Below are 26909 nucleotides of genomic sequence, written 5' to 3'. Positions count from 1 at the left end.
CATTCAATTAAGTTTTTGAAAATCTACCGTGGTCTTAAATTCTCCTGAGGTTCAAGAGTCCTATTACGTTGTACACCTCGCTTATGTTGTCATCGGTTAATCTCTTCAGCTTGTTCTGCCTTCAGAGTCTTTATTCTTAAGTGGTTTCATAAGAAGAAATGTGGATATCCCTTGTTCATGCGACATTGGCTTTGTCAGTCTAAATATACAGCAAATAGAGAAGATGTGCTTGCACTGGTTTTCGCAATACCTTGACCTACGCTGTAGTAATCTTGATGCTCTTCCAATGTGGAAGTTTGGTCGCATAGCGAATTCCTTGTCTGAATTCAAGAGTTGTTGCCTGCTCTTGCATCTCATTTACGTAGCATTTCGACTACAGATAAATTTTACGTCAATGCTGTGTCCATCAAGATAAACTTGTTAACAACTGATTTTATCCATTAGTTAGAAGACAAGAACTATTGGTGCTCTTTTAATTGCTATTTAGTTTGAATTTTGTGATGTGTCTTTTTATGAAAAGCTGCGCTTGGCGTGGTGCGTAGCTTTATGAAGCCTATATGTTCATCTACACACACACACACACACACACACACACACACACACACACACACACACACACACACACACACACAGTGTACGCCCCACACGACAAAAACTTAAACTTCCAAATTATAACAGCCAAATCGTGCATCAATTCCAAAACTTAACCTCATTAGCGAACCACCCCTTAAAATCGCGTTATTATTATTATTTTTATTTATTTTATTTTATTTATTATTACTATTTTTTTTTTTTTTTTTTTTTTTAGGCCCTAGCCACTGAAATCTCAAGAAATTAGGTGGCAGGGCCTGCCAGAGTAAATAATTATGCTGGGTGTACCTGGTCTGCCTCCACGGGGCTGAGTGTGGGCAACGTTGGGCCCCAGCAGGGGTCTAGCGGCTAAATGGCCAGAGGAACAACGATACACAACACAATACTTCCAAATCCCATACACTTTTAAATCTCTGGCCTTAACAGTGATCTGTTACACCCACAAAGAAAACCACGCGGAGATGGGGGAAACCCCTGGTGCCGTTTGACACGAACACACTTTACACTTACACACACACACACATTATGACCACTACCAAATAACGGGTATGTCCTCCTCTAGCAACCAGTACCGCCACCACATGGCGAGGCATGGACTCTATAAGGCCTCTGAACATTGCAGGAGGTACGTTGTATCATAGCCCTTGTATGTAGCACAGTTCGTAGGATCGCCGTCCTCCCCACACTGCGTGGAAAAGACCTGAGTTCGAGTCCGGTCGATGACAAAAGGAAATTTTTATGTGCCATTTCACAACGCGGCTGAGTTAGTCAGGCGAGGGTAGCGTGGTTTTTTTCTCCCGGAAACTCCGGTTTTTCGTACAGCAAACAGAAAATCGACCTCAGAATACACACAATTTACACACAATAACGGAGCAATATGGACTTAGTCGCTGATGCTCCTAAGAAAAAAATAAAATAAATAAACAAAAATGTACCATATCGTGAGGATTGCATCGCGTAGATCTGCGATAGTCCGTGGTGAAGGAGGATCATATAAACGCCGGATCTGTCGATCCAATTCCATAGATGTCTATAGAATTCATATCCAGCGAATCGGCGGCCAAGGTAGCACCTGGAAGTTACTTTCGTATTCGGAGAATCACTCTCAAACAACACCGGAACAGTGGATGGGCGCATTGTCCTGTTGGAACACACGAGAGTTTTTACCATCGGTGAAGGAGTTCAGGAAGAGAGAATCCTTGTGGTTTGCACCTGGCTTGCATGGTACATTTTTACTCACCGGCCACGGTAGTATTAACAGCAAATTATTCAAATTAGGATTGTCTCCTACCCCACTTTGTTTCTGTGGAGAGGAAGAGAGTATTGACCACATTATTTTCGATTGTCAATATTATCAAGACTACAGGCGTGAACTGCAGCTTGTTTCGGATACCTTCACAATGAGAAATAAACTTGCGATTATCCGATCTCAAGCAGCATTTATAGCACTGAACACCTTTGCCTCACGTGCTTTTAAAAGAAGAGAAGAGCTTAGACTTGCTAATTTGGGATAATTTTTTCAGGAATTGATGATGATTGGATACTCATTGTAATCAAATATACGCTGCTGTACATTGAACGTGTTTCTGTATACAGTGTAAATTCTTGGTGTTCTTCTGAAGACGTGGAACCTGTGTATAGCGTGATTAGGGTAAAAAAAAAATAAAAGATGATAAATAAACAAAATAAATAAAAAACTTGTTTCTCCGAGGAAGTTCCTGGAGCAATATCTACAAGAGATTAGACATAATTATATCTCAAGAAACCTTGAGATCCTCCAGGGATTATTTCCCTTAGCATGAAAAGTCGGTCCACTTCTCCACCTCTCTTTCCTTTAGTCTTGCTTTATTTCTTCTACCTTCTAACTATTGGAGAGTTCCTCTGTTTGATCCTCCTCTCTTCTATTCTTTCCTACCTCTCCAGCTCCCAAACTTCTCCTTCTATAGCCTTTTCATTTCATCCTAATTTAGGCTCTCTCGGGTCTTTTGCCCTGGTCTAGTGCAGCAGGTGATAGCAGATCCTGGCCGCCTCCACGTGGCGGGAATAGGGGGGTGGGGGTGGGGGGGACATGGTGACCAGGTGTTGCTACTTCCCATCTGCTAAGAGCCAGGTACCGGCCGAAAACATAACACACCATATCACTATACTTACACATCTAACACACTACATAAAAATGGCCGGTTTTCGCGTAAGCTTCTACACAAGATGTACAACGGCGGCTGATGGGAGAACCCTGAGATCCGCCTCAACAACACATGAATATCCCCTGTTGGAACACACGTGTCTGCGCGAGTAGCACAGTGGTATCGTCACCGTCCTCCCTACACCGGCTGGAAAAGGCTGGATTCGAATCCCGTCGATGACGCGAGGAACTTTAGTGGGCTTTTTCACTCCGTGGCTGAGTTAGTCGGTCTCAGGCGTAGATAAATGGCAAGGTTCCCCCCACCCCCCAAGAAACTGGGGTTTTTCGTCCAGCAAACAGACAAATCGACCAGAGAACACACGCAATTACAGACAAAATAAATATGGGTAGATGTAATCATTTACATGGGCCCTAATATCATAATTTGTTTTTGTTTTTTTGTTAGAACATCAGAGAAGACAGGAAGGCGGCCACCATGAAGGGGTGTACCTGATCAGCCACAATGATTTGGAGGATCACTCTCGAACAATACCAGCAAAGTGGATGGGCGCATTATCCTGTTGGAACTTGGATGGGACATGGGTCCCACGAGCGACTACTCAACAAATGCTGCATTAACTGCACTGAATTGACTTAGACTTATTGATCCTACATCTCCAGCATCAAATGGACCAGGATTTGCTTCTTGGATACTCAATCTTGACCTACAGACATACACCAAAAGCGGCGAGCAGCCCTCTACGCATTATCCTATGGATGCTAAAATCTGATTTAACTGGACGGGTCCCATTTGCAATGAGTGACCTCCAAATAGGCGGCCAAACTTGGCTCACACGGACATCAGAGAAGAGGAGTTAAATCCTACAAGCGGCTCAATCCTACTAGTCTATACCAAATGCCACATGAACAAATCGCAGTCTCTGCATGCACGCCGTATTGGCGACCTGAGCCAGCTCCCTTGCCTGGCTCAACTATTCCACCCCTCCCCGGCGGGTGGGGGAGGTGACGGTTCCACCGTATCCCCCCCACGCGCCACCCCCATTCTTACTCTCTGGTGGGGCATGGGCTTGCCCCACTGTAAACTGGAGCTGTCTTCTCTATCGGCTCCATGTCTCTGCCTTTCCCCCCCAATCTTCAATCTACTCCCCCCACTCTACCTGCACGCAATGCCCCACACAATCTAAAATCACTTTCGCCCACTACTTTCGGCCTCTCATTCCTAGCGCCTCCCTGCCACACAAGCGCATAGAGGGTGTGTATATATGTATATATATTTGTGTGTAGCATGTATATATATATATATATATTTTTTTTTTTTTTAAGGCCCTAGCCACTGAAATCTCAGGAAATTAGGTGGCAGGACCTGCCAGAGTAAATCTTAGTCGACTGATGTTTCCTGGTCTGCCTCCACGGGGGCTAAAGTGGGGCAACGTTGGGCCTCAGTAGGGGTCCAGCGGCTAAATGACCAGATGAACAACGGTACACGACACTACACATGTACAATATCCATACACTTTTGAATCTCTGGCATTTCCAGTAAACTGGCACACCCATCACAATGCAAGCAATGCGGAGATGGGGGAAACCCCTGGTGCTGCTTGACACCAAACACACTTTACACTTTACCCTGTTGGAACACTGCGCGGTAGCATAGTAGTATCGTCACCGTCCTCTCCAAACTGGGTGGAAAAGGCCCGGGTTCGAATCCTGTCGATGACGCGAGGAACTTTAATGGGTGTTTTTTCACTCTGTGGCTGAGTTAGCCAGTCTCAGGCGTAGATATGAGACTGCATGCAGCCCCACTGCCCTTGGTCGTCTGCTACTCGTGCTCCCCGACACATGCGCAGATAGGGATGCGTTAAGATGCTGAAAAGTTGGAGGATTATAAGATATTTCCTGTCACTGGGAGGCGGATTAGTCGATCATTCCATTCTAACGTTCTTTTGATGCTACCAGAGCCCTAACTACGTTTTTCGAGTACTTCCCTGTGCCCATTGTTTCCAACAGAATCCAACTGTTATGACAACACGACCCACATGATTGATGATTTACAGTGTTCACTGTCCAGCTTCTGACAAACAATGATTCGATCCCTTTCAAAGCCCACCAGCTGAATATAACGCCATATTAAGCGTGCTAAAGGCTGCACACCACTGGACGGTCATTTGTTCACCATTTCATTTGGCTGCTAAAGTTTTTATAGAATCTTCAGATTCATACGTCCGGGCGGTATAAAGCATTTACTGGTTATATTGCGCTAATAAAGTAAATAAAATATTTTATTGACCCTATTCCAGTCCATTCCGAGCCTTGATTTAAAGTAAGCCTGTGATGGCTGCAGCACCCACTTCGAACCCGAATCCTTCTGTAGGAGGGTCTGGGTACAAATTCCTCGGAGACTGAAGGAATTCTTAAAAGTCGCTTCAGTGGATGATTTAGTTAGCCCAGCGTTTCTCAAACTGTGGTACGCCGACCCCTGGGTTGTTGTTGTAGGTTTTAGGCGTATCAGCAACTTAGGCTATATTGCGTCGTATATATGTCTGTAAATTTCGTTGTGTTCTGTGGTCGATTTGCTGTTTGCTGCGCGAAAAACCCATGCCTGAGACCGACTAACTCAGCCACGTTGTGAAAAAGGCTCATAAAAATTCCTCGCATCATTGATGGTATTCGAAATTAGGTCTTTTCCACTCGGTGTGGGAAAGACGGTTATTACACCAACTGTGCTACCCAAGAGTGCTGGACACCTGGGGATCAGTAGAGATACTCGTAGGGGTTCGCGATAATCTCCGAATGTTCTTATAAGATGGCCAATGTCGTCACCTTATAAGGTAACGACTTTGCCATCTTATAAAAAATTTCGGTGATTATTTGTAGTATGATTCCCCATTTTATATCTCACGCAACGTTAAAACAGCTCGTGGACACATGACTTATACAGACATAGTACGCAATAAAAGTCGTGTTAACTAGCATGCTATTATGAACTAGAGCACTCAAAGTCGAAGCACCCAAAACAACCAAATTGTGTTTCGCGCTAGTGCTAATGGTTTACCACTTCTGCCCTAATGTTACATGGAGGATTTTACAGTTTAAAGTTGCCTGAAAGGCAAGTTAGCAAAGAAGCTAAATATATATACTATATATAGTTGTTGTTTTTTGTTTGTTTTTTGGGTTGGTTTCTAAACGAAAGTACGTTTCCACTTCAAAATATTCACAGTTTAATAGCTAATGGATTTAGCAAGTTTATTTCGGGATAAACTACTCACCTGTATCAAGCTTCCTAGTTCCCGTTTCTAGGTAATTTTAACTAGCCCTGCTTGCTGGAGTGAACAATAAAATCTCACAGTATCACGTTTATTTAAGAACCGATATGAATAAATTTCTAAAAATAAAATTCTCTTTATTATTTCCTAAAATCAGTTTCATACAAAAAATAAAAAATAAAATAAAATAATCGAATGAATCACTGATATATTGCATATTAAAATTAACACAGGCTCTACTGAACTTTATAAGAAAGTTAGCACTTTCTGTTTGGAAATTATTTTTAGTTAATGTAAATTTTAATTTCACTTTCCATTCTTCACCACACAGTTAATTTCAAGGTCTAAAGGTAAGTTAAAGTGAAATAAAGCCATCCCATGTAATGCACTGAAATTTAATGTTCTTTCAAAATTTTAGTATGATCAGTGATAGTGCTGCCAGATAAGTAACATGCTACATACATAATTGGATATACCTCGTTGAGACTTACAATAAAAAAAAAATAAATAAATAATTTAGAAAAAAGCAAATTTGGTGAAAACTGTCCTTAGCAATTCCATAATTACTGTATGTTCCTAAAAAGCGCGCCTTACTCCTTAAGCATGTTATTATCTTATCCTGTTGGAACACAGCGCTACCTAAGATAATAACATGTAAAACTCCTATATCTCTATTCGGAATTAATTTAGAAAGTTTGTTAGTTTTTTATGTTGTCAAAATCTTGGGAACTTAAACACTGCCAATTTCAACTGTAGTTGTACGAATCGGATTTGAAATACGCAGATGATGCAAATTTTTTAAAAAGTACACAATTCACAAAACAGTTGGATAGGCAGAAGAAAACATTTTAGAAAAACATTTCTTATGAAATGAAACAAATTCATTTAAGGACCATCGGAAAACGCCTGTATCAGAAGTCTGTTTGACGTTTGCCTTTCTGTCGGTTTTTTTTTGGGGGGGGGGGCATTACAAAAAGAAGAAATTGCATCACAGTAAGGAAGAAAAATCTGATAAAGGGCGAGACTTCAGTTTTGGAAAAGTCAACTTAGGAAACGCCATGAGCAAATAGCAAATTATGTAGAATTTGAAAATTTATATTAATTATAACTTTTCTGTTGACTTGACTGTGTAATGTAATTTCTCCTTGAAGCTTTTTATTCAACATATTTTGGAGTTCTGAGATGTTCACTAAAACAAAAAAAAACAACAAATACAAAAGTCAGAGTTCTGAAAAATACGTTTTCTGAAGGTCTATAAATGAAGTGATTTCATTTCACTAAGGCAGGGGTCAGCAACCCGCGGCTCGCCAGCCGCATGCTGCTCTATGAGCATGTAACTGTGGCCCTTTAACTTTTAGCCCACATGAAGCATAATTTGAAATGGAGTTAGAGGACTTAAAAATCAAGGACATGTGGAGTGCAAGACTAAAATGCCTTAAAACTGAAATTAAGGTTTTGGAGAGGCAAATGCAATTTTGCTGCCCTTGCAATTCTACACAAATGGACGGCGATAGGTTAGTTGAAAAAGCAAGACCGAATTGTGTTCGATGCGTGGAGTAGCTTATCGGATACGTATATAGAAATTTTAAAATGTTTGCATTTGAACTTCTATAAGTTTTTGGTTCGACACATTTCTGCGGGCAAATATTTTCGAACATGAACTATTTAAAAATAAATCAAGAAAGAGTCTAAACAATACGAGTCTCTCAGCATGTTTAAAGATGAAAATTACGGCATATTCGCCTGATGTTGAGAGACTCGCTCAAGAAGCTCAGCAGCAAAAGTCACAATTCATACCTAATTGGTTGTTTGTTACGTTTTTTTCAGTATTAATGAATAATATTTCAAAATATTAAAATGCATTAAGGGCTTATGCCTCAGGCTGCAAGAGAATTAAACTACAAGTTAGTTCAAATGCATCACATTAGTACACAGCTAAACTCTGAATTAGCAAATTTATGTAAAAGCGGCATCATTTAAGTTGTATCTCATATTGTGAATATCTTCACAACGAGTTGCCATAATATTGCACTACTTCGAATAAGTAACGCTTCACCAAAAGAATGTCTGCGTGGGTAGCACAGTGGTATCGTCACCGTCTCCCCACACCGGGTGGAAAAGGCCCGAGTTCAAATCCCGTCGATGACGCGAAGAACTTTAATGGGCTTTTTTCACTACGTGGCTCGGTTAGTCGGTCTCAGGCGTAGATAGCAAGGATTTTCCCCCAGAAACTGGGATTTTTCGTCCAACAAACAGACAAATCGACCATAGAACACACGCAATTAACAGACATAAGATACACAGCACGGCAGATGGATTTCATTATTCGGGTGACCTAAAAATAATAGTTTTTTTTTTTTTTCACCAAAAGGAGAAGACTTGTTACTTATTCCCAGCAGATACCACCACCCAGACGGCACCGCTTCAGGACTATTTGGCCCTTTTTCGGTGGGTGGGTGATGTAATGATGGCAAAACGGTTATGAAGTAACGGTCTTGCAGCCTGGGGCATAGCCCTTAATGCATATTAGTCTTAATTCATCTTATACACCATCATGCATCTCTCATATTGTGAAGTTATACTTCGACACAATGTACTCGAACCTCCTTGAAGAAGAATGGTCCAATTACGAAGTCTGTTGTGAACCCACACCAAAAAGTAATGTGGACATTGGAGTGGAACTCTGCTGATAAAAACACGCCAAGACGTTTACCATAACCGAAAATTACGGATATACACGCTGCCGCTCCAGGCAGAAATGAGCTGCATTAGTCCATAATAGGTTCAAAGGTCACACGTCATCCATTTTCATCCTAGTCAGAATCAGTAGAGCAAAGTCGGTGCGTATTCGGAAATCACATGGAGTTAACTCGTGCAGAAGATAAATCTCATGTAAACCATTGATGAAGGAATCGAGGTACTTTGCGGCTTGTTGCCCATAGAATATCTAGTTGTCGATACGGCACTATTGGATGAGTGCGCATTTCATGTGATACCACAGAAACAGCGATAACCTCAGCAATCGCTTTCGCAATTGGATGGCATCCTGTGCCGGAAGCTACACACACAAAACGCCTGTTTCTTCGCATTTCCTTATCGTTTTGGGAATGGAGGAGCGGCTTTTCTTACTTTTTTTTTTTTAAACAGCAGTACTTCCAAGTTCATCATAACGGTATAGTGGTTTCGCCATTTGCCACTCGTTTGGAGAGGTCTGGGTTGGAATCCCGTGGGAGACTGGAGGAATTCCTAAAGACCACTTCAACCGGAGATGTAGTTAGCTAAACTCAAGCGAAAGGAGTAGAGTTTTCCCTCAGTGAATTATTCCGAGTTTTTTAGCCCGTATGACGCACATATCCGCCTGTTCACAGACTGACTGGCTTGCTGTGCGATTATATTTATACAATAATAATCATATGATATAAGATACGATGTAATAAATACATAAAATCTGTGAGCTAAACATTCTATCGAAAGGCTCCAGAGCGTGTGTCTGATTTGGTAAGAAGGCTGACAATGGGAAAGTGGCACCTGGCCTCATTATTATGATAATAATCGTTCCAATACTGGCCCATCCGTAGAGCATCTGACAAAACACAATCTTCCTGCATACTCTCTCAATATGATCCCCTGTGATTTCTTCTTCCTTCCTAAACTGGAAGCTCAACTTCAAGCAAGAAAATTTGACAACGGCGACGACATTATTGGAAGCATGACGATAATACTAAGAGCCATTCCTTAAGGTTTTTCAGGCATGCTTCAATAAAAGTTATTCGGTCACCAACGGCTACTTTGAAGAAGATGACTTCGAACGCTGTGTAAGTAATTTTATTTGTTATTTAATCAGTTTCAGTACTTTTTTATAGGCACTTATAAATTAAAAAAATACAAGTTTTCAAACTTCAGAAACTTTCCTGCAAAAATAGTCGGTACTATTTGCAAATGTTTTTTTGTCAACAGTTATTTAATACCAAAGCAAAATTTGCTAAAGCCGAAGTGTCAAAGCTCATTGTCAATAAGGAAAATCTATCGGTAAAACAGAGCAAATTTCTTATTAAATAAACTTTGCTGTTACAACAAAAACCAAGAATTTTACTTTCTCATGCAGCCCTTCATCACCATATTCTCCCCCCCCTCCCCAAATGACTCATAAGATGAACTGGGTTGCTCAGGCTTAATCTAAGCCTCATTCGTGCACGACTGTACGATTGCACTTTTAACATAAGAAATATAATTAGCCTTTCCCAATTTGAGGAGCATAAACGTGACATAAAACTAAGACAGTCAAGTGAATGAGAAATTAGATCGTATGTATAGCTTAGCTTAATTTTCAGCACTCACCTCATGAGGTGAGTGCTGAAAATTAAGCTAAGCTACACATACGATCTAGTTATTACATTACAGCACATAAGGACTCCTTAAAAAATCAAGAGTGAATGAGAAATATAAATACAAAATTTATATTTCAAGGGCTTGACACACATAACATTCTCCAACTAGTGTGACTAAGAATGCAAGCTACTGTTGATAACAATAATTTGTTGTCACATCATCAGTCAGCCCAAACATGAAAGTAGTAATGCATATTGTTATATAAGGTATAAGACAGAGAGAGAGAGAGACCACAATGGGATTGGGAAAACAGGAGTATAATGCTTCCTTATCTATTTTCTATTCTAAGTCTCGTATTTCAGAGATTGCAGCAGATCCATTCTGTTCCTTTACTCGTATACCTTACTCGTATACCTTATCTATCAATTACAAGGATTTTGATCACACTGGGGATGGAGCAAATAATCTCATTTGCTCTGTGCAAATAATCGTATGCCTTATCTATCAATTACAAGGATTTTGATCAGATTGGGGATGGAGCAAATAATCTATTTATACCATCAATTTGATTTGTGGTTTACACATCAGTTTGGAAAAGGATATATTCATACTAGTGTATATTGTACACATTACTGATAAAGCTAATAATAGCAAAATTTAAATCCATTTGTAAAATAATAGGAACCATATAAGGATGCACTGCGCAAAAAAAAAAAATTTCTCTTTTCTGGAAGTGAGTAATTGATCTTCATAGGACAACAGTATGTCAACTTTTGGAGGAAGTACAGCCTTTATCACGTAATGAAGTAGACCAAGGATCGAAAAACTTGTTTCTGTAAGTGTGAATTAATTTTGTTAGGTTGTTCCCTCCACTAGTTTTAGATTGGAACAAAGCAAAGAATTTTCAGCCAGCAAACTTATTTTAAACATAAGCATGCATCAGTAACTTCCATTTCAACCTTTACCCAGGCTACTTTAGTGTGAAGTAGAATTTACTCCGCTCAGGCAAGGCTAGATTTAATGAGGCGCATTTGCTCCAGGGACCCCCCCCCCCCCCAAGATAGCAAATGCTCTGGGGGAAGAATACAACTGCTGTTCATCACTGCGACCTTATTTTTTGGTCTTCTAAAAAGTACGTGCGCAAGGGCCCCCAGGGACTACCTAATTCCAGTAATAGGATCAGTCAGCACAGCAAAAAACAGTCCGAGAGAATGTCAAGATACAATAAACGAATAAGTCCTAAAGAATTCCCCCTTAATTCTTCCGAAAAAACAGAACAAGGAGAGGATGGGGGGGGAAGAGAAAACTAAACACATCTGAAATGTATAACTTACTCCAATAGATCAATCCAATTTTCACATGCTTTTTAAAGCATGTTAAGTTTCATAATTTAACATATTGACTGTCGGAAAGAATCATTCACAACACAAAGAAAAATCGACGTTAAAGTTCATGTAGTATATATAATTTTTTTCAAAAATTTTATTATCTGCAATAGCATTAATAAAGACAATAAGAAAGCGAAGTTTAAATTGCATCAACCTAAAATTAAGAGATACAGAGTTGTCAATTCAAAAATGTGTGAAGATTGTTGAATTAAGCGGTATTAATGAAAACCAAAGGAGAATTCTGATTTTTTCCAAAGTCATCAAAAATGAAAGTTATGTTAATGTATCTTAAGCAGAATGCCCACTTAGGCCAGAATTTCTCAATGTTTTTTGAGCTAAAAATTCTCCCCTCCCCTAAATAGGCACTCTTATGATCTTCCCGTCTAAGATGTAAGAACATTGCATTTAAAAATCAGTTGTTATACAGTTGACTGTCGAAATAACGGCACATTGAGATCAGATGTATAAATACAGCACAAATGTCTTACAGTGAGTGCCAAAAAAAAAAAGAAAACGGCGTCACATGATTACTGTATTTGTTTACATTCACCATTACAAAGTGAATTCTGTACTCATATGATTATTAGCTGTATGGTGCAAGGAAGCGTGAGGCTTATGCTGCACCAGCCAAAAGTAATTTGAGTACCCTGTGAGAGAGAGAGAGAGAGAGAGAGAGAGAGAGAGAGAGAGAAATAGGAATCACCAAAAGAGAGAAAAATGATGATATCCAGCTCAGGACCCTGGGCGTGCCAAGCCCATACTCACCTGAGCCACTGGGGTAAAATCACGGATTATACCGCTGTTTTACATTTATTTTAAATTAAAAACCCCTCACTATGGCTCCTAAAGTTAATAAACCTCATACAGAGAAGAAAAGAAGAATAACATTAAAGCTTAGTGACAAACTTGATATAATCCAAAATATTACATTAGGGTTACCCGGAATTAATTGTATGTGTATTGTGTCTGTAAATTGTGTGTGTTGTTCTGCTGGACGAAAAACCCAAGTTTCTTGGGGGGAAAACCTTGCTATCTACGCCTCAGATCCACTAACTCAGCCAAGGAGTGAAAAATGTCCATAAAAGTTCCTCGCGTCATCGACAGGATTCGGACCCGGGCCTTTTTCACCCGGTGTGAGGAGGATGGTGACGATACCACTGTGCTACCGTGCAGACTAAACTTGATATAATAAAGAAAATAGAACGGGGCGTAAGCAGAAGTGTATTAATGGCAGAATATAACATTGGATCGTCAACATGTTTATGTTTTTTTTACGTGCAGTTAATAAAATTTAATTCTTAATCTCTCTATTTCTAATTTGGCCTTATTATTTCTGCATTAAATACATTAAAAATACAACTTTCTGGATAACGGAAAAATCAAATAGCGGTACTTTGAGACCCCGAAGGTACCGTTATTTCGAAAGTCTATTGTATTATTGTTATGGTAGGATTTTAGGGGGATTATGGTAGGGGCCATATTGCTCCACACATATATGTGTGGAGCAATATGGCCTTAGTGTCTGATGCCATTCGGTTTTTTCTATTTGCGGGACGAAAAACCCAAATTTTTGTGAGGAAAAATCCATGTTACCCTCGCCTGAGACCGACTCCTCAGGCGAGGGTCTTGCCCACACGGTGTGGGGAGGGCGGCGATTCTACCAACTGTGCTACCTACGAGGAGCCTTAAAAAACAGTAAATTTAAATGTTGTTCAAATAAAAAGTAGACATATACGGTACTTCTCTAACGAGGTTGAGAAGACGAAAGAAGATATTTCTTGACATTAGACTTGAACTTCTGTAGACTGTAATTTTCAGGAAAGACATATGAAGGAAGGCTGTTCCGGAAAACGGCAGTTGACTGAATAAACGAGAAGATGAAAAGTTGGTTCTGTGAGTTTGAAGTTGGACAGTAAATGGATGTTAGCTGGTAGCGGCACGTGTTCGGACTGTTTTGAAAGAGAGAGCGGGAATTACAGAAGCCAATTCAGAAGAACAGTGTCCATGGAAGTATCTGTAGGAAAGGCATGCAGCAGAAACAGTACATCAGTGAGAGAGAGAGTGGAGAGATTCTGTTAGAGAGGGGGTCTTTACTTTAATTAACCTAACTGCCCTCTTCTGAATGGAATCTAGAAGGTAGAGAGAGGTTTTGGGGGCACCGCCCCAGATGTGGGAACAATATTCCATGGTAGGGCGGATTTGCGATTTATACAGAGTGAACAGCTGCTTGGAAGAAAAGTAACGCAGAGAGCGCAAGAGAAAACCAAGTTTTTTAGAGTCAGAGGAAACAATATTTGTAAAGTGCTTGTGCCAAGAGAGATTAGAAGTCAGGGTAATCCCCAAAAGAGATATATCATCTTACCTAGAAATCGAATGTCACCAAAGATAAGCATAGGAGCAGAAGAATCCTTTTTGTGAGATATAAAACAAGACTGAGTTTTAGAAGGATTGAAATCAACTAAGTTGTCTTTGCCCCACTGTAAAATTACCTCGAGATATGCATTTAAGGAATTGAATTCATAGCGGATATTCGAGCAGATGAAGCTAATTCAGCAGAGTAGGGTTTCCCAAACTGGAAAGTGGAATGCAATCTGCTATCATTGGCAAAACTGTGGAGAGGATTTCCAGTCAATGGAAGAAGGTCATTAATATACAAGAGGAAAAGAGTGGGGGAAAGAACTGAACCTTGGGGGCCACCGGCATTAGTGGAGAAGCTGGAAGACAGAGAGCCATCTACAATCACCTTCAGTGAGCGATCAGAGAGAAAACTGGATAACCAATTACTAAAAACAGTTGGCAAACCTTAAGATGGAAGCTTGTTTAGAAGACCTTTATGCCAAACACGATCGAAAGCCTTTGAGATGTCAAGAGCAACTGCTTGTGTTTCTCCGCACTTTTCCATTGAACTAGTCCATAAATGGGTAACACAAGCCAGAATAACACCAGTGGATCGACACTGACGGAATCCATATTGGCGATCATTGATCAGACTGAAGGTTTCTAGGTAGTTTAAGAGTTGGCGGTTAATTTGTACTTTAGAAAGAATAGAAGTAATTGAAATGGGACGATAATTGGATGGGAGGGATTTGTCACCCTTTTTAGGAACTGGCTGGATATCAGCAAATTTACACGTAGAAGGAAAAACACCTTTGGAATAAGAAAGTGAAAAAAGGTGGCAAAGAACAGAAGTAGGTTCAGGAGAACAGGTTTTGAGAACAATTAGAGAAATACCATCAGGACCTGCAGCTTTCTTAGCATCAAGATTCGTCAAAATCCTTCTGACATCCTTTTGATGGACGACCACAGGAGGCATTGAATGGAGCGTGTTGGGAATGCTGGAAGGTGTTTTACCAGCTCATTAATACGTGAGTTGGAAGAAAAAATAGTATACTAGCAGATCAGCTTTATCCTTGGCCGAAGTGACAACAACCATCTGGTTTGAACAGAGGTGGGCAAAAGTTGCGGCCAATAGCTTTGGCAAGAGACCAGAATGCTCGGCTACCATTAGGGCAAGAAGCAAGTTTTCTACTCAGCCTGTTCAAACTCTAGTTTGGACGGATTAATAACTGCTTTACAATTTTTGCTAGCTTTGGTGTAGGCAGAAAATGAAACTGAAGAATTCGAAACAAGCCAAATACGATATGCAACATTCTTCTCTTGAACAGCCTTAGCACATTTATTGGAAAACCAAGGTTTAGATAAAGGACGAGATTTTAAAGTGGAGTGTGGAATAAAGGATCCCATTTCTACAAGATTAATTTCACTGACACGATCTGAGCAACCGTTGACATCAGAAGTTTTGAAACAGTAATCCGACCGTGGAAAAGAAGAAAAGAAGTCTCGCAGGTCATCCCATTTTGCATTCTTGTAATGCCAAAAACGCGATGTTGGGAATAGCCATGAGATAAAGGCTCCATTGGAGAAGAGACAATCATCAAGTTGGGATCTGAGGTGCCTAAGGTCCACTCACTTCAACTGTGTACTTAGAAGGGTTGTTTGTGAGAAAAATATCAAGCGTGTTGGCTGTATGGTTAGGATTATCCGGTATTCTGGGAAGTAAATGAACAATCTGTGTGAGGTTATTAGTAATTGCAAAAGCCTCAGCATTTCGACCATCTGGGTCGTTGTCAGCTGGAGTTGTGAACATTAAAATCACCAAGGAAAATTACCTCACTCTTAGGAAAGTTGGACTGGAGAAAGTCAAGTTGCAAATAGAGGAATGGAAAGAGCTCCAAGTGATTAGTGGAGTTGGGAGAACGGTAGAGACAACAGATGAATTTGACAGAATGAGGTAGAGAGATTTTAAGCCAGAGAAGATCGAAAAGAGGAGATTCCAAATTACTAAGTCTCTGACAGGGAATATCGGAATGGACATATGCACAAGTACCACCTTTGAAGCAAAAGGAATCATACAGCGAATAACTTGAGCTGAGCAGTATTTGAATCAACCGATAACTGAAGTTCTGTCAGAAAAAGTACATGGGGTTTGGCAGACTGGAAGTGGAAATGGACATCGTTGAGATCAGAATTGAGACCACGTATATTTGTGAAATGAACCAGGAAGTGTTTGGGAGGTTTGGATCATTTCACAGATATGCTTACTCTATTAGTTTGACAATTAGTTTTTATTCGAGTCCAGGAAGAAGCCAGCCGCTGATACGAAAGCAGCAAAGTGAGAACGGTATTGTTCTCGGAAGATATTCAACGTCGACGAACCCGAACTTTTCTGGAAGAAAATGTCATCGAGGACTTACATCAGGAAGGAAGAAAAGTCAATACCCGAATTCAAAACAGCTAAAGCTCGACTGGCTTTGTCGTTTAGGACTAATGCTGTAAGTGACTGAAAATTAAATCCCATGCTGGTCTTGGTCGACTGTGCCGAGAAAGAACGCCAAAGACTTTCCTGATGGAAATTCTTCTAGTCATTTGGAAATCAAAATCCGAAGCTTGGGTGACTACATTGCTTTTGGAAGATTAGTTCACCCATGATTTTGTTTCCGAGATTCAAAATTATTGTGCTGACAACGACCTATCATTTAAAGCACTGGTTATTTTGTATTGCCATGCCACAGTTCTTCAACATCGGAATGCGAATATCAGGATTGTTTTCTTGTTCCCCCTAGGATGACTAGTTATTCGAACCTAAGACCATTGTCATACGTTGTGGAAATGGCCGTAGTTTGAATCCCTTTCAATGGGACGAATTTTTATGGACCTTCTTTTACACCATGCCTGAGTTGACAGTCTCAGACGAGGTAGCGCAGTTTTTTCTCGGAGACTTGATTTTTCATCTATAAAAGAGGAAAACTGAGCATATCATACAGGCAATTTAAACACATTGGATATCGATGCCTCCTGGCATTAGCTGATGAGATGCAATTGCAAAATAACCAAATCCAACTATACTCTTCGCAATGGTCATTCAGAGTATCAATATTAGAATGTTTCTTATAGCATGACGTGAGTGCTAGTTCTGACCAGAATCTGTTGGGTTGTTGCTTTCAATTTCTGTCGAAGCAACCAAGGCAACGAGGAGTGTATATCGTATCAATAAATCGCTTGTATTCTATGGTTTTATCACTTGGTTCCTGACAAGAAAACATTGAGTTTTTGGGAAAGAAAAGGATAAAAAAAAATTACTCACCAATGTGTGTAATCAAGGCGATTGTAACCACTATGCCAACCGCAATGGCTCCGTTATCTGTAGGTTCAAATGGGGGACTCTAAAAAGCCATTCTGAAAATGTGATGAAATCAAGGATATGGCATGAAAGTCATGTTTGTGATGTCTTCTCCTTTTCAAACAGCTTCTTCACATTACTGAAAAGCCCAGTAGTAGTAGAGGGTGTGATTTAAACACCAAAGTAACTAAGACTATGAGGTGATATTGTGCCTGCAAATTGCATATTTCTGAGGTCGAGTTGCCTGTTGCTGAAAGAAAAATCCGAGAGGAAACCTCCACCTGAAACTGACTCAGCCACGATGTAAAAAAGCCCATAACAATTCTTTGCGCCGTTGAAGGGATTCGAACCCGGTCATTTTTCACCTGGTGTGGGCGACTATATTCACTGTGATACCCGCGAATCTAAAAGGTCCCACGGCCTCCATGGAACATGGTTTACTTAAAAGATTTTACAACACTCTCTCTCTTGCTTAAGTCTATAGCCCTCTCTAGGCATAAACACTACCATTTTTAAGATTAAATTTTTTCAGTAGTGAAGAGGATCATCCTGTCTTTTTTCAAGCGTGTATATACAGGGTGTCTCAAAAATACACGGCATAACTTCAGGAATGAGTTCCTCATATGTAGACAATAAAAATATTTTATATCAACATAGTTCTGGAAATGCTTGGTTCCCGAGTTATTAACCGGAATGTCTTATCTGGTGGTTTTCCATTCCGACCATGTACTCAAATCAGGAGCAAGCGGATATGCACTTTATGTACGGTTTGGCAGACGGCAATGCTCTGGAGGCTCATCGTTTGTACCACGAAAGGTTCCGAGAACGAAGATGTCCAGACAGGAAAACATTTGAAGGTATCCATCGCCGCCTTTGTGAACATGGGACCTTTACACCTCGTGCTGCCAACAGAGGACAACATCCAAAATCTCCTCCTCTACTTCAGGAGTCGTAGATCTTAGTCGTCCTCCGTCGGCTGCACAAGGGGTAAAGGTCCCATGTTCACAAAGGCGGCGATGGATACCTTCAAACGTTTTCCTGTCAGGACATCTTCCTTCTGGGAACCTTTAGTGGTACAAACGACGAGCCTCCAGAGTATTGCCGTCTGCCAAACCGTACATAAAGTGCATATCCGCTTGCTCCTGATTTGAGTACATGGTCGGAATGGAAATCCACCGGATTCTGTCAGTACCTTGTGACGAAGGAAATCATCTGCGGGAGATAAGACATTCCGGTTAATAACTTGGGAACCAAGCATTTCCAGAACTATGTTGGCATAAAATATTTTTATTGTATACATATGAGGAACTCATTCCTAAAGTTATGACGTGTATTTTTGAGACACCCTGTATATATATATATATATATATATATATAATGTGAGCATATACATAAACAGGGTGTCTCAAAAATATTGGTACAAACGTTTAGGAGAGGTAGGTAACATCTAAAGCAGGGGTGGGCAACAGCCGGCCCGCGACGATGTTGAATCCGGCCCCCTCGGTAAATGCATACATATAGAAAATCCATACCTGACTACACTCGCCGTAAACGTTCGGCTTAATTCGGTTCAATCGGGAATCGCGGCCAGTACAACAGTAACCAAGTGATTCTAGGCAGCGTCAAAGAGTTATTTCCTAATTATTATTGTAGCATCGATCGAACGAAGTTCCTTTGGGTTTGACTTCTTATTGAAAAAAATAATATTGGTGCGAGATATTTTATGTTTTATGCCTTTTCTAATTATTACAATTTTTAATTTAATATAATTTATAGCCCATAAAATGAGACAATTAAAAAAAAAAAGAAAAATTGATGCCGAATGCCGCATTTTCAATGATAATTGGACATTCAGATATATTTTTTTAAAATACATTAATAATTTGGTAATTCAAGTAATATAACATTTTTTAGGTTCTGATTTTTTTTATTAAATCGTTCAATCTATTCCGGCCCGCACCATGATGCGAAAATTTCATTCGGCCCGCATCATGATACGAAAATTTCATTCGGCCCGCTGACGAAAAAAGTTGCCCACCCCTGATCTAAAGGAATGTGAATCGCATAGGCACCCATAACCGGAAACGTCACGAGAAAGTAGTAGCAGAGGCACAAGAAGCACAAATGACACAAGACAGTAATTAGTGGCAAACATTTATTTGACATAATATTAACAATAGAGTACAAGATGGATGCATTTCATGATGTTACAACAGATGCGCGAAGGTTCCACCATGAGGCGCGATGCATGCGTGACACCGATGCAGCAGGGATTATTGGAAATGGACAAACACACCTGGAGTTTCTTTGACAGTAGCAGCACGCAGACGAGTCTCACCACGAGATCCATTTCCGTCTCCACATGCGATTCATACACAATAGATTTCAGGCCCCCCCCCACAGAAAGAAATCAAGGCTTGATAAATCAGGTGTGTGTGTTGGGGCCAGGCAACAGATCCACCATTTCCAATCCATCGACGCCCAAAACGCCTGTTCAAATGGTCACGAACACACCTTCCATAATGGGCAGACGCCCCGTCATGTTGAAACCAAATGTTGCGTCTCACATTTGCTGGAACATCGTCAAGTAACCCTGGTAGAACTTGTTCAAGAAAGATCCGATATTTAGCGGAGTTCATGCGGGATGGTAACAGGTATGGGCCGACTAAGCGGTCACCGACCATACCTGCCCCCACATTTATTGCGAAGCGATGTTATTCCGCATGGGGGCGCACACCGTATGGTGTCGTGAGTCCACACATAAGCATTGTGCTGATTGAATAAGCCTCATCCGTGAACAAAACATAGGCTGGAAAATTCAAGTCTTGAATACTTTCATGGAGAAACCACTGCGCAAAAGCCACACATGCAGGATGATCTTGGGGGAGCAATAACTGAACCCTTTGGAGATGAAAGGGGTGTAAGGAATTGTTGTGCCAGACACACTGTACACTGCAACAAGACACTCCGAAGGCAGAGGCAACGGCACGTGTGCTGGTAGTAGGATTATTCTGGATGGCACTCAACACACTTTCTTCCATGGCGGGAGTTTGCGTTGAACGTGGTCTGCCCCGCACTACTCCTGTTACCTCTAAATGACCCATGATCGCACAAATTTTGATGCACACGCGCAAACAAACGGTGGTCCGGGAAGCGTTCTACATAAATTGGGTGAGCGGCTCGTCCACTGCCCTCTGCTAATCCATACACTAGGTGCATGTCTGCCAACTCACAGTTCGTATATTAATGCATGCTCTTCGTGCGGCGACTACTGCTTGAATGAGTAAACCAAAAATTTTCCCTCTCACGAACTGATGAACAGCGCCGTGTACCGACTTAAGGTGACGTTTCCGGTTATGGGTTCCTATGCGATTCAGTCCTTTAGATGTTATCTACCTCCCCCCCTAAACGTTTGTGCCAATATTTTTGAGACACCCTGTATAAGAACTTTTTTTTTAAAGTTCTATTATACTACTACGAAACTTATTAGAACGTAATTGATGTAATAAACAGTACTGGCTCGACTTCATTAATCTTAGTGTCGAAAACAATTATGTACTTATGGGAGACAGCATCTACGTGCAGAGTAGGGGAGTTGCTGTGGGGGCTAGTAGTTCTTGCTACATAGCCTACCTCTACCTGCACTATTTTGAAAACAATATCAAAGAAGAAATTACATTCTACAGATACATTGATGATGTTCTGGTTATCAATTTCGACATTACAGCCAAGGCAATTTATCCCGAAGACTTAACCATAGAACGCACCAACCCGGATAGCAACCTACAGGCTTTCTATCTCGACAGCCAAATCACTATCACCAATGACAATATCAAAGAAGAAATTATATTCTACAGATACACTGATGATGTCCTGGTTATCAATTTCGACAATATAAGCAAGGAAATTTATCCCGAATCCTTAACCATAGAGCGCACCGACCCGGATAGCAACCTACAGGCTTTCTATCTCGACAGCCAAATCACTATCACCAATGACAATGTTTACACTCGACATTACGATAAGAGAGACCATTTTAGCTTCCCATAGATAAAACTTACCAACTGGGAGAGCAATTTGGCTAAACATATACATGGCAACACTATTAAAAACCAGACAAACAGGATAATATACATCTGTAATAATCTAGTAAACATGATGAAAGCAATAAAAAAAACTGATAGATATTCTCATCAAGAATAAGATACCTGCCAATTACATCAGACATCATATTAAAGCGGCCATACTTGCAAACCTCAACCTACATCACCCCCAGCGCCAATCCCAATACAGTTATTGAAAATATTCTGAACCCGTTTAGAACTACCGTTTGATAGCACCAATAAATGGCCAGTGGTCCAGTTTTACCTGGTTGGCTAAAAACTGGTGACCTTCATCAGACTACGACAAAGGTTATTACCAAGAGAAATGACTTCCCATTTTTGATTCCCAGTTTATTGCACTCAGACGAGGCTCGTTATCTGACCGCACTGTAACCCGGATGTCCAAACATAACCCTCAAAATATTAGAATAATAAAAGCATTATAAGTGACCGGTTCAACCTAAATTGACCTCCGGTTCTTTTCTAAGGCATAAAGACCCGTGTATCCCCTCGGCCATACACGGGTCGTTATGCCTTAGAAAAGCTATACCGCCCGTTGTCCAGAAGATAGCATTTCCTATCTATATTTTTTTCATTAACACACTTTTTCATTAACATACTTCTTTTATTTATATTAACACTTCTTGTATTTGCATTAACACACCATTTCATTTATATAGGTTCCTTCCGTCCCCACCCCCACTAACTCAAATAAACATCTAAAAACCCTCTCAATGCTATCAGAACATTTGCATTGACATAGGGCATATTGCCTACAATTTCACCATTCTGCCATTGTCAATGAAAAGCGCGGTTGCGCACTATCATTTAGACAGCACACAAAACATCCAGAAGGCGGGAATTTGATCTCTTTTTCAGTCTGACCACCACAGTACAAGAAGGAAGTAAAGACCTATTCTCATTTAATCTGATACATACCCGTTGGGCTTTGTGTCGCCTATCCCAGTTTGCTGATTCTGACACTATTTTTACAAAATTTAAATTTAAATTTAACACATATTATCTATTCTCATGTATTATATCACTTCTCATTTATTTTCTATACAATCACCTAAAAATTAAACTCAAGCAAAACTGGAATGAAGACAACAGAAACGGGTATGTATGAGATATTCTTTTAGTCTGGCTATCGCCTGCTCAAAGCCCCTGAAGAAGTTGCTACTTTTCTAAGTGGAAGAATGTTATTTTCATTTTTTCATTATTTTCACTATTCTAATTTTATTTTCCTTTACATTCTATTATTAGCCCTCGCCTTTAGTATATAGGCCTTCCAGACTAAAGCTAGTTTTCTTTAATAACTTGTTAGTTTGGTCCATATACACCTAATTCCCTACAGATAGATACCATATAATAAAATTGATTAGTATATGTATATATAGAATTCCGGAAATTATTTCTTTTTTTTTTTCCATACAATTCGTATGTAAAAAAACAAACAAACAAAAAAAAAAAAAAAGTAATAGATTAAATGTAGTTTTAATCCAGTATCGTCAGCTGTAGACAGTCCGTGCACGCTTCACGCGTTTTGTTATGTAAGATTCGTGACGAGATACATAAATATTGAGAATAGACTTATAAAAAAGTATACGGTACGAGAGTAATAAATCTTATACAGTTGTAATTAAATTGAACGGCTAAGTTTAGAGAAGGTAAAATTAAGTGTTTTATAAAAACACTTAAAAGTGTTTTATAAAGTTATAATTTTAGTAATTAATTGATAAGGAGACAACTGTATGTATTTACTTTCATTTCAGTTAATCACAGACAAAAAATCATTTAATATAGAGAACTTAACTTCTTATGAGCGGAGCAATATTTTTGTAGTGGTGTAACAGTTACACGATTTTCTCTGTCGTACCAGTCCTATCATTTTTAAGATTAAATTTTTTCACGTACAAAGATAACAAGATAGTTATGCATCACACAAAAATATACTAAACACTGCAGTCAAGGGTTTCATTTTGTGTAGGTAATTATTATAGAAATACTAATACTACTGTACGTCCATAATAATAAAAAACAAAACAAAACCCGTGTGTGTGTGTGTGTGTGTGTGTGTGTGTGTGTGTGTGTGTGTGTGTGTGTGTGTGTGTGTGTGTGTACCCTGTGCGCACGAAAGATGTTTTATGTGAAAACATCTTTGACGAAAATCAGAACCATTTTATGCACACGCCCGCTACTTACTCTACCAAATTAACATTTGGAAGAGGTTAGAAAAATCCAAGCCAATAGCCTAATTACCCATTTGATTGTAGCCATTTGTTGAATAATATGATTGCAACAATACAAGTCTTTGTATTGTTGCAATGCGCATTTTCGTTACATTCCATTGTCAGGTGCTGCTGTATTATAGCCTCTGTGTTAAACGATGTCGAAGTCAAATGCAGAGCATTGTCGAGAGTATCGAGCAAGACAACCGAACAAAATAAAGATGGCGGTAGCAATGAGGTGCGAGAATGACAAAGATTATCGATACTGCGTAAAAGATAAACAGAAAATCAAGTTCGATTTTAGCAGTGCCTTCAACCAGCAATGCCGCTTCATCTAACACTGAGGTACCCGAAGTTGAGTATTAATTATGTACAACGAAACATTTCTCCAATTGTGGAGCTGATGAGTTTAAATGATCAAGCTCCTTTTCCTCACACCCATTTACAAAAGAATGTGCATCGAGAGTTTGAAAGGATATTTATGAAAAATGATTTCTGTTCTGTATGCTACATTTGCGATAGTCTATGGTTCGAAAACGACAAAAAGAAACCAGTTACTATGCACCATTACAGATGCACCATTGATACGCACCGCATTTCCCGATGTTGACGTCAATGGAATCCTTGTATGTAATAGCTGCAGAGGATCACTCAGCAACACACCATTCCAGCGCTATCTAAGTCAAATGACTTTGTCTATCCAGAAATTCCATCGCATTTACCCAAGCTGGTTAGTTACAGAGGGGTTCATTTCTCCTCACTTACCGTTCATGCAAATAAGGCACCTGAAACACATACGAACAATACAGCATTCTGGGCCAAGTGATCAATGTGCCTGTTGCAGTCAACACGAGGGTCCATCGCTTGCCAAGGGAGATTGACTGAAACAAGCACAGTGATCACTTGGCCCAGAATACCATATTGTCCGTACGCGTATCTCATGCGCCTTATTTGTGCATATAAAATGCAAGAAAATGCACAAGTCAGTCCAGCTATTTGATTGGGTTAGTAAGCAAGTGAGTGATTAAAGCGTGACTTCAACATTTGGTGGACAAGCTTCTTTATCGAATGCATCAAATCACGATAGATCAATCATTCTTTGATGACAGTCACAAGGAAATGAATTTGGCTAAAGACGACATACATTGTGCTGCCACTTTATTAGGTACATGTACCCAGTAGCGTGTTGAGCCTCCTTTAACCTTCAAAACAGCTGAATTCGTCTAGGCATGGATTGAACAAGATGCTGAAAACGTTGTGCAGGAATGGAGTACCGTGCAGACATGAGTGTGTCACGCAGTTCCTTGAGATTCGACGGAGGTGTAGGCCTGCAGCGAACAGCCCTTTCCAGCTCATCCCAAAGATGTTCAATAGGATTGAGATCCTTCCGGAAACTGAGCGGGCCACTGCAGCAAAGAAAAGTCACTGTCATGTTCCTGGAACCATTCTATAGTGATTCCGGCTTTGTACACCGGCGCATTATCCTGCTGGAAGTAACCATCTGACTGAGGATAAACTGTCAACATGAAGGGATGCACTTGGTCAGCAACGATGTGGCATTCAGACGTGAATCTATCGGTATCAATGGACCCAACGTGTGCCAAGAAAACATTCCTCACACCATAACACTGCCCCCATCACCTTGCACAGTAGTCGTCAAACATGACGGATCCATGGATTCATGTTGTTTTCGCCAAATTCTAAGCCTTCCACGATGCACCAGGAACTTCGACTCGTCAGACCAAGCAACTGTTTTCAATCCTCAATAGTCCAGTGCTGGTGTTGCTGTGCCCACAGGAGGCGTGCTCTCTTGTTCTTCATTGATAACAAAGGTATGCGATGTGGCCATCGGCTGTTGTAGCCCATTCGCGACAAAGTGCGAATGGGCTACATATGACGTGATATGCGACATTGTGGCCCGTCTGTTTGCTTGCACAATTCTAGCCATCCGCCTTTGACCTGTCTCATCAACAAGCGATTTTCTTCCACAGGAGTGCCGTTGAGAGGATGTTTTCTGTTCGCTGAACCATTCTGGACACAACCTTGAAACTGTGGTGCGTGAAAAGTTCAGAACTGCCGTTTCAGCGATGCTTTGTCCAGCACATCTTGCACCTACTACCATGCCACATTCGAAGTCCGTTAGATCACTCCTTTTTCACGCACCACAGTATCAGTTAAGTATACAAACCGTAGCATTATTCTTCTGAATGTGACTTGCAACGTTGTGGGACAAACCATTTGTGTGCACAGCAGAGGTGTATCTAATAAAGTGGCAGCACAGTGTAAGTGAAGCGGTTCCGATCGAGGAAAGTCTCATCGTCCAACAGCAAACGTTGTTGTGGAGAGATGATAAATATCCGAGAATCAACCCAGGAGAAACTAACGTACCACAGAGCTTACTTGTTTGACGAGCATGCAGAGGAACTGTCCTTTCCCAGCATTTATCTTGGATAATTCAGAACGTTCAGAGAGAATTTACGTGTGGCTCTGTTCATGATGGCAACGAGCAAGCTCAGACGATCTGACCGACGGGGTGTTACTCAATGTCATCTCCTTTACATAGCAATGAAGATAATGAGATTGAGAACGAAAGACTCTTTGATGGTGGTGGCTTTCAAATACATAACTAAAGATACAACTTACCCACTAGCAAGTTCAATCAAAGGAATACATGAACAGCTGTATCGAAAACAATTTGGCCTTCCTAAGGACAATTACAAACTCTACCTAATACTGTGCTCAACGTCAGCGCGATCTATTGGCTATGATTAGACAGCTCAGCTATTGTGTTCAGTTAGTGAGGACGATGCAAGTTACATAGATTTCATGCAGAAGGCGACGCTAATTATTATTATTATTATTAGCCATGTGATGCAAAGAAGCTTGAAGCTTATAATGATATCCCGCTTACGATATCATCATCATCCTCTTTCACCAGCCAGAGAGAGAGAGAGAGAGAGAGAGAGAGAGAGAGAGAGAGAGAGAGAGAGAGAGAGAGAGAGAGAGATGATGATGATGATGATATCCAGCTTAGGATGATACCCTAAGCTGGATACATCATTCTTCTACTTCTACTTTCTCTCTCTCTCTCTCTCTCTCTCTCTCTCTCTCTCTCTCTCTCTCTCTCTCTCTCTCTCTCTCTCTCTCTCAGGGTAACCCGGGATTATTATTTATTTATTAT

General features: G+C 40.4%; 1 protein-coding gene across 4 annotated transcripts in view; it reads right to left on the bottom strand.

Annotated features, from left to right (window-relative positions):
* LOC150085459 (protein quick-to-court-like) overlaps window positions 1-26909 on the bottom strand; it is a 118582-nt gene that overhangs the window by 78314 nt on the left and 13359 nt on the right. The window contains exon 1 of one of the 4 annotated variants that reach the window (XM_090373267.1): window positions 6001-6053. The exons of the other annotated variants lie outside the window; for them this stretch is intronic. The gene's annotated coding sequence lies outside the window, so the exon portion shown is untranslated. Of the gene's footprint in view, window positions 1-6000; window positions 6054-26909 lie in introns of those variants that run through there. 4 annotated transcript variants of the gene reach the window in all.

This window comes from Mastigoproctus giganteus, chromosome 5 (assembly GCF_048544385.1).
Source record: "Mastigoproctus giganteus isolate SK-2022 chromosome 5, ASM4854438v1, whole genome shotgun sequence".
Lineage (NCBI taxonomy): Eukaryota > Metazoa > Arthropoda > Arachnida > Uropygi > Thelyphonidae > Mastigoproctus > Mastigoproctus giganteus.
This window is presented reverse-complemented; position numbering and strand designations above follow the sequence as displayed.